We start from the raw sequence: 11,864 nt of genomic DNA, 5'->3' as shown, positions 1-11,864 counted from the left end.
TGAAGGCTGTCATGTGACACAGCTCTGACTTAAAAGAAAAAGACAATAAGCAGAATTCTGCCAGGGTGTTCGAGCAAGTTGTGGCTCTCCTCCTATTTGTACCTGTCTGTTCTCCCTCCTCTTGTCTGGAACTTCAGTGTGAGTCTAGATGTGAAGCCGTCATATTGCAACCATGAGGATGAAAGCTATATAAGAATGGGAGAGCAAAGATAAGAGGCCAAGGACACTGCTGACCATTGGAGCCCCTACCTGCCAAGGATGGTGTATCTCCATACTTCTTGTTATGTGAGGAAAAGAAAAAAATCCCCCAGTGGACAAGTTACTATATTCTGGGTTTATGTTACATACAGCTGAATGTCATCCTTAACTTACCTTACATCCAGACGGTAAGAACCATTAATGGGTAGCAGTTAATTTTCCCCCAGATGAACAAAGAATATGCCTATGTTATTTCTACTTTTGGTATGGTGTTTCTAACAACAAAATATATCAGAGATATGGCTGTACATCACATCTCCATCCATACATGTTGCTGGTTTTCCCAGGCATAGGCATTAATGTAACCATTTTCAATCACGGTTTCAAGAGATTGTTTCTGTTAGTACTTTATTTCTGGCACAGTTAAGAATAATGCTTGATCATTTTTCAGTCCCATGCACTTGTCTTATAGACATTTGAAGGATTAAATTATCCTTGTCCTCCTTTCCTTCAAAGCCAATTTGTTTAGTATGACGTTATAATACAAATAAACTACACTTACTAGGCATTTTTCATACTGATCAATGTTTTGAATATTTAACAATTCAATTTATTTGATGTTCACAAATATTATTTGAAAGGACTATTATTATAAATATTCAACAAAATCAAGGCTCCATTATAAGTATTTTTCAAAAATGAAGCATAGAGTGATTAGGTGGAAGGTGGAAGAACTAGGATTTGCGATCAGGTGCTCTGACCCAAAGCCTTCCTAACACAACTCATACACTGTTTCCTTAGCTGCTGTCTAAAGTGACTTGGAGTCAAAACGGGTCAACAAGATTGGAACTATTCAGTAGGTACACATGCAATTGTGTGTAGGCGGGTGTGCGTGGATGAGACAGAGAGAGAAAGAGAAAGAGAGAAAGGGAGGGAGAGAGAACAAGAAATGAGAATGGATGGTAAGAAGTTTTGTTCAGGGGGAGGGAGAAGATTGTAAATAAGGGGAATTTTTTTTAAATGACACTTATGACATGTAAAATGAAAATGTCATTTTTAAGCCTCTTGTTCATAGTCTCGGGATGTCAGAAATTTAAAACTGATGACCAAACACGGGCTGAGTTTTCAAAACTGAAAAGAAAGTTGAATAAAGTTATCATTTGATACAGTAAATTCCAGGCTGGAAATGTCTTCTGTCATTTAGGGAGCAAATTAGACTCACAATTCACAGAAAATGAGATTTTATGCAGAAATAATGGTACAAAAAACATACTTCTTATCTAAAAATAACGAATCTTTAAATGAATAGGAATTATCATGAGATAAATATTAGCAACTTACTAATTTATCTAACATAATGTGAGTACTCTTTCCTATAATTCAATTTATGATAGATATAAGAAGATTGTTACATGAAATGAGACTTAACTAAGAAGTACAAGCAGAGTATTATATATAACAAGCATTCTTATTTATTATAATAATATATAATATGCTGTACTATAGGACATAATGGAAAAACCTGCCTTTATATTTTATTTTATTTTATTTTTTTAATGGAGGTAAATGGTGAATTAACTGAACCAGATAGATTTAGCCCTTCAAACTGAAACAACGTTATAGAAATGATTTTTAAATCTCAGGTTTTGATCTCTCTTTGAGTTGTTTTGGACTATTGCATCATGTTATTTCTGGCTGAGGATTTTTGAAACTATGAATATGCAGGAGTAGTCCTAGACAACAGCAAATACAGTCAAGTAACCAAGAGGTAGAATTGGAAGAAGAGGGAATGGCTGTTGGCTAGCCAAGGTCAATATTGGAAAGTCATAAGGACATCTTAAGAGCTAAGCTAGAAAGTGGAGCATGCAAGCATTGTAACTAGTTTCCAATGTACTGATTGGAAATACACATATTTGCTTTTGCCATATGTTATCTTAAATATTCTCTCTTTAGGAGATTCACTGTAGAGTTGTTGAGACATTTAGTTCTCTGAAATTTACCAGTATCATTTATGTAGAAAAGGTAACTGAACATGTTCTGCACTCATTCCTAATTAGAAATCTAGGAATGGGCTAGAAATAACAACACAATAAAAAGTATGTACATTAAACCTACAGCTAATACCATAATTAATGGTGAAGCAATGGCAGGGAGCCCAAGAATGTCCAGAACAAACAAGACCCTGCTCCCTGCTACTATTGGTAAACTTGGGTTTAAGTTTCTGGCTAACACGGTAAGATAATACTGAGAAATAAAAGGCATGCCTAAAGAGAAGAGAAAAATTATCATGTGCATGTCAATTCTTTTAGCTTTAGAACTAAAGTAACACAACTAAAAGTTCTTAAAATAAGGAAGACAATTCAGCACAGGGGTGAAGTAGGAGATAAATATCCAAAGTAAATTTTCTTTATGTGAGCAATAACCAGTTAGAAAATTCTATTCACAATAGTAACCTGCAACCTCAAATAGCTAGAAAAAAATAATAAAAACTAGCAAAAAGAGCGACTTTTATGAAGTAAACCACAGAAGAGATTCAAAAGATACAAAAAAAGAGAAAGACATGCCATGTTTACGAATGAGACTACATATTCAAGATAAATCATTTATTCACCAAAATGTATGAATATTTCTAGCTTATCAAAACTGAGTCTAATATTAAACTAGGTCATAAAAATAGAGATATGAGAATGGGTTATAAAATCCTGAAAAAGGAAATATTGAAGGCACACTCACACTACCATATAATAAAATGTAATATAGAGTCCTGGTGATTAAAACCATATGATATTGGCAAAGAAGTGACAGATGAATGAAACAAAATGGATAACTTTAGAACAGACATAAGTACATAGAAGAGCATATTCCACAAGAGAGGGAATGTCACAAACCATTGAGGAAGTCTTTTTCATCTGACAAATAAGATGGAAAACATTAATAAACTTCAGAGAAAAGTAAGATCCTCAGAGAAGAAACAGAAATGGTAAATAAAAATATAAAAAGATGCTCCATCTTGCCAGTAATTCAGGAGACATAAATTGAGGCCACATTGATTTACCTTTCAATATTCACTAGATAGGCAAGAATTAGGAAAACATACTGAATGCTGGAGAAATGTGGATCAAGGAAAAATCATATATTTTGTTGGTGCAAATATAAATTGGTACAGTCACATTGAAATTTGCATTATCCTTTAAATTTAAAGCTTACATCCCCTACAACCTAGCATTTTCAATCCTCAATATACACTTCATAGAAATTGTTAAATGTGTGCATCCATAACTTTGTACAAAAATTTTGAGAAGCATTGTTCATATTAGCAATAAACAAACAAAACAAAATATTCATTGTCAATAGAATAAAAAATACATTGTGGCACATTTACATAAGGAAGTAATATATACCAGTAAAAATAGATGGGCAAAATATTAAAGGAAAACTAAAAACAGTTAAGAAGAAAAAAGCAAGTAATAGAATACTATATACAACTTGATACTATTTTTACAAGACCCCCCAAAACAGCAAAATTAAATGTCAAACTCTTAAGATCGTATGTGTGACAAAACTATTGTTTTAAGCACAGTCGTGATAAATCCAGCACACAGAAGAGAACAGGGTTGTTCAACTTTAGCCCTCTTGACATTTGAAGCCAATAACTCTTGGTTGTCTGAGACCATCCTCTACATTACTGGATGGTTAGCAGCATCCTTGGCCTCCTCCCACTAGTTGCCAGTTGTAAACCCCGCCCCAGCTCTGACCGCCAAAATGTGTCCAAATATTGTGGAAAGTCTCTTGAGAGATAAAATTGCTCCCAAATGAGAATCCCTGGATAGAAGTTATCTCTGAGTTTGAGACTAGGGAGCAAAGCAGGCAGACAGTAGGGGAGGAACCCAGGGGAAAATGCCAAGTTAATCATAACTTTCTAGTCCCTGCTTTGAGTGGTAGGTTCAGCAGTGCCAGTTTATTATTATGCCTGACAGCTTATGGGTTTTTTATATGTCAGATAGTACCTACATGATTTTAAAATTAAATATATATGATAATACACAGTAAAAATACTAGAATAAAATACCCCCAAATTAGCAATATACATTCTTAGAGACAAAGGTTATTGGTTTCTAATTTCTTCTCTATATGGTCTGTTTTCAAAAGAAAAAAAAAAGAACATGCATTAGTTGTATAAAAAATGTTTTTAAAACCTCTACAAACGAGTTGACAACAACTCATCATTTGTTAATGAGTTACCAACAAATGAGTTGATAATCAATCAACACTTGATTATCATGGTGGACTATGATACAAAGAAAATCATTTCAGAACTCATGAAAAAGTTTTTTCTTTATTTTGTTGCTTGTATTTATTACACACCTAATTTTAAAAAATAGCATTTGACCTGACAAGATTTAACATGTTCTTCTTCTGGGTGTTCTATATCTCAGAGAGTGCTTATTAATCTAGTGTGCATCCAGCTTTATATTTATAAAAGATAATAAAAAAGGATTTGAAATTATTTACGAATTTGCTACATTTGAAACTGCGGCTTGGTGGGTCCCAGGCTGTGATGAAGCATGCCGTTTGTTTAATCTGTTCTCTACCAGCAGCTGAGGCACAGCATGCTCTGCTCTTTGTATTTCTAATTTTTGTGAACGCTTTGATCAAAATCTGATGATGTAAAAAACAAAACAATAGGATCAGTGGCGGTGGCAGCTAAATGAATTCAAGAAGTTGCTTAAAGCATTGTCACAGTTGAGAACATGATTCCTTTCCTTCAAATTAGATCCAAATTCTAGATGTTAAGGGAGAGAGAATTAAACTTTATTTTATTTATTGCTGGTGAGAACGTGCTGTCATAGCCCAACTGGTAAATATTCGATGTGAACTCCATGGAGTCCCAATCCAAGGGTCATCTTAGCCAACACGTACTGAAACTTCTTTATCACAAGGAAGGAGATGCTTCTCTTCCTCTATTCATGGGATACATAACTAGATAGATTTATAGCACAAACATATGCCACCTGTTTCCATTTAACCTTCATTTTTAAAAGGAGGCAGAACAATAGAAACCCTGGATTTGAAACAAACCCTTCCTGTATAATCTAGAAAAAAATCACCTAAACTCTCTGAAACTTAGTTTCCTCAGCTGTGAAAGAGAGTAATCAGAACACCTGCTCATCTTACTTTACAGGTAGTTGAGAGAATTGCTTGAGGTTGTGTTGAGGAACGTGCTTTGGGAACTATTTATATCTGCCTACCTATACCTTTATCTATATACCTATATCTCTATAGAGATGTAATGTGCAATAATTAAATATATGGGCTTATTATTACCAGAATGTTCCTATTCGAGCACAAACCATTCATTTTATTGGGGTGGGGAGTCACAAAGTGTAAGTGAAACAGTTTGCTTATTTTGTGAGTGATCCCATTCTATATAGTTCACTGCCCCTCTTTTCCTAACAGTCAAGCATTCTGGCCACCATTCCTACACTTTGAAACACTGTTGCTTAAGTGAAAGGTCAATCAATCCCTGGCCTCTTATTTCAGGCTGCAGACACTGATATGCCTAATTCAGTATTTCTCAACCACAGCCAATTTTGTTCTTCTCTCAGGGACATGTGATAATATCTGGAGATATTTCTGATTGTCAAAACTAGGGTGGAGGTACTACTTGCTGTCAGCTAGTGGGTAAAGGCCAGGGTGCTGCTAAACATCCTACAGTGCCCAGGACAGCTCTGCATCCCCAGCAACAAAGAATTATCTGGCCCCAATATCATCAATAGGGCCAAGACTGAGAAACCCCCATCCAAGTCAATATTGGGCAATTGTGAAATGACTCCATTTTTTTTGAAGTTTATTCTCCATCCCACTCATGTATCCAAGGTAACTGCTGATTAGAATGAAATTCAATGGTTCTACTTGCTTTGGCTCATTTACACCACTGTATCAAGAGGTTTGAATAGGTATATGTCTATCAGACAGTCTCCAGGAAACTGAGCCAACTGAACATTTTAATATTGGATTCAACTGCAGTCAAGTAGAATTCTTTTTGGTCTAATAAATACCTCTGATTTTCTTTCCATTGGCTCTCTCCAATTGGTTCCTTACCTTTTTGTCTGATTGTGGGTGACTCATTCTGAGTTTAGGTAGAAAAGCTCCTGTTTAGGGGTGAATCGCTCCACTCTGTCTTAAAGACATTCAGTCAGGCAGGGTCCTCCATTACACTGGAAGGGACTCTAATGAGCCAAAAATCATGAAACTAAGCAGACAGCGAGGGGTGTCGGATGGTTTTCTAGGCAAATAAGGAGGCAGCTGCTAAGCTGTACCGCAAAAGCAAACAATCAAGAGGCTAGGGACACCCATATCACTTTAACACCACAGACAAGAACCTCAGAAGATTATCGCTTTCTAGTACATTTAGAAGAAAATGTCTCCCTGTAATCACCAATACACGATAGAGAATAATAAAATAATTAGAAGAGTCAAAGTTATGTAGCAAATAAGACACCACCCAAAGTAGTCTTCATTTTATTCTTAGTTACCATTACATAGTAATGTCTTTATTAGGCTGGTGATATAATACCCCAAGATGACCTGCTACAGATGTCATTACATATTCTAAAAGAGCTCTCTTAAATTCCACTGGAATTTAGGAATCAATTTTGAAGAAATGCATCCACACAAAAATCATTACTGATTCTCATAGGAAGATAATAGTTTCCCCTCCCCCCTTTTTCTTTTATATCTCCTTGACATTGACAGTGTGACTAATGTACTCAGTGGTATGAGAAATCTTCAAGGCAATGACATCACAACATGTAATTTTTCCCTTGTGCACGCAGGAAAGTCAAAGTTCTCTTGTACACTTAAAGAATCAAAAAGCCTAACTTGAAATGGGAATAGTATCCAAAATAAACAAGTTGTATTATTCTCTTTCCTCCTCAACCCAGCCTTTTCCCCTGTAGTTTTAAAGTTTGGAATTAGGTTGTCATAATAGTCTGACTTTCATTTTTAATTAGCCAATGATTTAGAAAAGAAAGAATGAAAGAAGAAACTCTTGCTATATATTAAAATCATTGATGTGTAGTTTTCTTTGGGTTCTGGTGTTTGATGAAGTGCCTTACATTGTTTTTTCTTGTTGCTAGCAACTGAAATACCTACTAATGCTTTCTGGCTTTAAAAGAACTGCACAGCATTGGCTACATATGTTTACCATTATCCACAGAACTGTCAGACCCTTTATTCCAGTGGAGGCATGCATGGAAATAGGCCAGAATGCGAAGGAACACAGTTCCGGTAGTGAAATTAGCAACTGGACAACATTCCCAGGGAAGTGGCTGAGTTCAGTTCTGGCAAAAATCCCATGGCTGCTGGTACAAAAAACAAACAAAAAAAAAAAAAAAGAAGAAGAAGAAGAAGAAAAGAAGAAGCAGCAGCAGAAGAAGGAAAAAAAAAAAAGAAAAGAAAGAAAAAGAAAAGAAAAAGAAAAACTGTGGCTAAAATTTATCCCAGGGAAAAAAAGGGAGGCGAAAATATATAATTTGCACAGCCTATCAAAAAATAATCCTGATAATTCTTTTCATTATTGTAAATCTTTGGTTATTGGGTGACTTCTGATTTTGAAATGGCAAGATGCTTTTCTGAATCCAGATTATGCATGAAGGTTTAATGCTTAAGACTGGCAGCCTTTTCACCTTTGAAGTGAATTTTAAGAGTTTAATCTCCTTCTTGTAGTCACAGGATTTAAAAGCCATAATTATGGATCAATTACATTGTGGCCATTGTTTTTATTTCCCCCAAATTGTATGCATTTGCCAAACCAACTATGGTGAAATAGAAAAAAAGCCAATTTTTCATTATAATTTGGAAAATGTTGGTAGGAGTAACTTAAAACCTGGATAATCAGTAAAAGATACACTACCAGTAATTTCTGGTATTTCTTTAATGGTCAATTAGGTTGTTAGGTAACATAGATGTATTTGTGAAATACTGCTGAATATTCAAAATATTAAGGAGGGAATTTTGATATCACAAAGCTTTTGGGGACCAGACAAAATCCATAATTATACAAATCTGTATAACCATAAAACAAGAATGTATCTTGGCCTTTCAGATTAAAAAAAAATACTATGTGTTAATCATTGTATATTTGTTATTCTATTTAAACTTAGCAACAATTGCTGAAATAGGTTTTATTATCCCTTAAAAGGTAAGGTAATAGAGGCATGAAGACTCACGTGAGAATTATTTGCAGAGCTAGAATTTGAACCCAGGTCTGAATCTGAACCTACACTGTAGACTCAATAAACCCATTTCTTCTTTCTGGACCCACAGCTAGACTTCATTCTTAACCTTCCTGGTAGTTAGATATGGCCATATGACTAAGTTCCAGTCACTGAAATGTAAATGGAAGCAATGTTTACCATTTCAAGACTGGCCTATAAAATCCTCCATGCAGAACCTTCCTTATGCTATTTCCCATTCCACTGCTTTGAGGCAAGTATGCATGGATACCTTGGATAGGTTGAATATGACAGAGGCACAGGAAAAAAGGTCCTGTGTTCCTGTATTTCCCCTTTGAGAAAAGTGCCATCTGCCAATCAGACACTTGTATTTTGGAATTTTTGTAAATAATAAATAAACTTCTATTGTATTTGGACCATTATACATTTGGGCTTTGTTACAGCAACTAGCATTGCTTACCTGTTTATTATAATAACAGGTCTTTCTTCATATTGAAAAGACCTAGGGAAGTCCATACAAAAGGGCAAACCTGTAAATAACTTTTAAATAGGGATCTGAAGAGAAGAGATGTGAAGGAACAAGGGGACACTTTATCAACTCTTTTAAAGAAACTTCCTTTCAGAAAAGACATCTCTTATTTTTTGTATGTAATCAACAAACATCTCAAGAACCTGGTTTAGAGTCATAAAATCAACTAATGGATATTTTAAAATTGTATATACTGTGTGAAGACCAGTACTATGTACACAGAGATGTTCAATAATTCTTTTTTTCAACAACCCCTCTTTAATAATTATTTTTATTTTATAGATTTTATTTGAAAAACTTAGAAGGGAGGGGAAAAGAAAGCAAGAAGCCCTATTATACCTCAATGGAATCATTTAATTTAGAGCAAACAGTTGTTGTTTATAATTAGTTAAAATCTTCAAACTCTTAGGGGTATTACACTTCACTTCTGTAAATTCTGGTGATCAGGAATGAAATGAGACTTCTCTAAAAATCAACATTAATGTGATGAGGTTTCAGGTTAGTTATGGTTGTATGAAGAAACATCCCTTAAAGCTTACATTTTTGTGCATCTATCTTTTCTCATAAGAGAAAAAATGTATTTTAAAATGTCTTTTGGATAATGCCAGAGCTTTGTAGAATTGTCATAAAAATATTATATGATCTAAAAGCTAAGTCTTAATGTCTTCAAGGAGAATAAGGTTGTTCTAGGTAGAGCTGGGACAGTGGAACAAAGACTGCTTCTTCCCCAGCTGTCCAAATCCAGGCCCATTCTGGTCTGGCATTGATCTCTGAGGATCCCATGTGCTGGCATCTCTGGAAGAGAAGACCCTTAAGCGTCAGTGAATTGTGTCAAAGTTCCAGAGAGGAGGCAGAGAAATAGAGTAGAAAGATCATAAATTCTAGAATGAAAGACCCTGCGTTTTCTACTTGTTAGCTATTTAGCTTTGGTTAAGTCATTAGGTAGCTCTAATTCTGAGTTGTGGTTTATCTGCTAAAGGGGACGATGCTCATATCTTGAATGGTTTTGGTGAGATTTACAAATAATATAAAAGGATCACTTTATAGATAATAAGGGGAAGTGGTTATTGTCATTGTTGAAGCACAGTCTAATCTTAGAGCACTGTTCTGTCTCCAGGGGAGGTAAGTTGACAAGGCTTGTCTGGAAGACTCCAATCTATAGTCTAAGGGTCAGACTAAGGTTTTAGTTCAAGTAGGGAAAAACTGGTACAGAAACACATAGAAAACAGATGCTCAGTCATAAGGATAGAGAGAAGATTTCAGGGAGAATGTGAAGCCACTCCAGGATCACTAGGTACTAGGTTTATGACAGCGTGATTGCTCTAGACCTTAGCCACTGGGAATGGAGCTCCTAGGGTATGGACAGCTGTGGACAGGACTGTCTCAAGAACTGGCAAAAGATAAGCCTTCAGGTTATAGCTATATAATATTTGCATCTACATGAGTTTGAGGCAGGCAGGGACTGAAAGTTGTTATGAAAAGTAAGTCATATTTCTGAATTTTATTTTGCTTTATTTTTATATCATATTCAACTATAAGCCATTTTCAAATTCTTATTTGCAATCATGAGAACTTTTTTTAATGTTTTGCTTTTTTTTAGAGAGAGAGAGAGAGTGCAAGTTGGGGAGGAACAGGGAGAGAGAGGGAGACACAGAATCTGAAATAGGCTCCAGGCTCTGAGCTGTCAGCACAGAGTCCAATGTGGGGGTCAAACTCATGAGCTATGAGATCATGACCTGGGTTGAAGTTGGACCTGTAACTGATTGAGCCACCCAGTTGCCCCGATAAAGAATTTTTCAATTCTTTCAAGTACAGCATTGTATTATGAAATTTGAAACTCTGTACCTTCTAATTTCTAAATTATTTATGATCCTCATTGCATTTCTCCTTAAACGATATTTATTTGTGTATTTAATTTCATTTGCCTACTCAAATAGCTTTTGAAGATAGAGAATGTGTCTTACTGTCTTCAGTCAGTGTCCCATAAGAAAACAAATGGCCTTCTCCAGAAAGACAATTGAGTCAAATGAAATGAAGGACTATTTACAAAGATATGAGCAAGGCTCAGGAAAGTCAATAAGGGACACTGCAGTTCTCTGGGACTAGTAATGTTGGGAAGCTGGTACCACCCATAGGGCTAAAGAGACAAGGGAAGGAGAGAGTAAGGGTCATATGATTGAGACTGTGGCCTTTAGTAGAGGTTCACAAGCAACTGAAGAGAAAGAAATACCCTGACCTCATGTCCCCCATGCCTTCTCAACTCTAACTTTCTCCCATTGCCTGTTATTGGCCAAATCCAACCAGAAAACAGAGGGCAAAGGTAAAAAAAAAAAAAAATCCATACTCTTCCTTTTAAAAATCTCTTACAGGGGGAGCTCAGCTGGCTCAGGGCATAAAACGTGTGACTCTGGATCTTAGGGTTGTGAGTTCAAGCCCCACCAATAGCATGGAACCTACTTAAAATCTTAAAAATAAAGAAATAAATGACAATAAAAATCTCTCATAGATACTGAACATATTATTGAATTTAACTTTATGCTTTATTGGTTTATAAAGGCAAAACAAAAAAAAAATCTACTATATTACACTGCCAACATTGTGTCTTCCTGAAGCCTCTTCATATGAATCCCTCACCCTCCCTTTCCTTCCTCCCCTTCTTCCTTTCATCCTACCTACCTTCCTTTCCTTCTTCCTTCCTCCAATGGAAACTCAGTCTCATGGGGGTCACAGATGTAAACTGATGCTAGTCAATAGGATGAAGTCTTTAAATGGAGGTACCAAGATGTGTACAAAAGGCTATGAGAATAGGGAAGAGCAGTCCTGAGACTGCCACAGGGAATCAGAGAAGTTGATGCAGGACCTGCTTTTGAAAGAGTATTCCGGATATGTCAAAATGAGAA

The sequence above is a fragment of the Herpailurus yagouaroundi genome, unplaced genomic scaffold (genome assembly GCF_014898765.1).
Source record: "Herpailurus yagouaroundi ecotype Mexico unplaced genomic scaffold, PumYag 139, whole genome shotgun sequence".
NCBI lineage: Eukaryota > Metazoa > Chordata > Mammalia > Carnivora > Felidae > Herpailurus > Herpailurus yagouaroundi.
The sequence above is the reverse complement of the archived record's forward strand: the minus strand, read 5'-3'. Positions refer to the sequence as shown.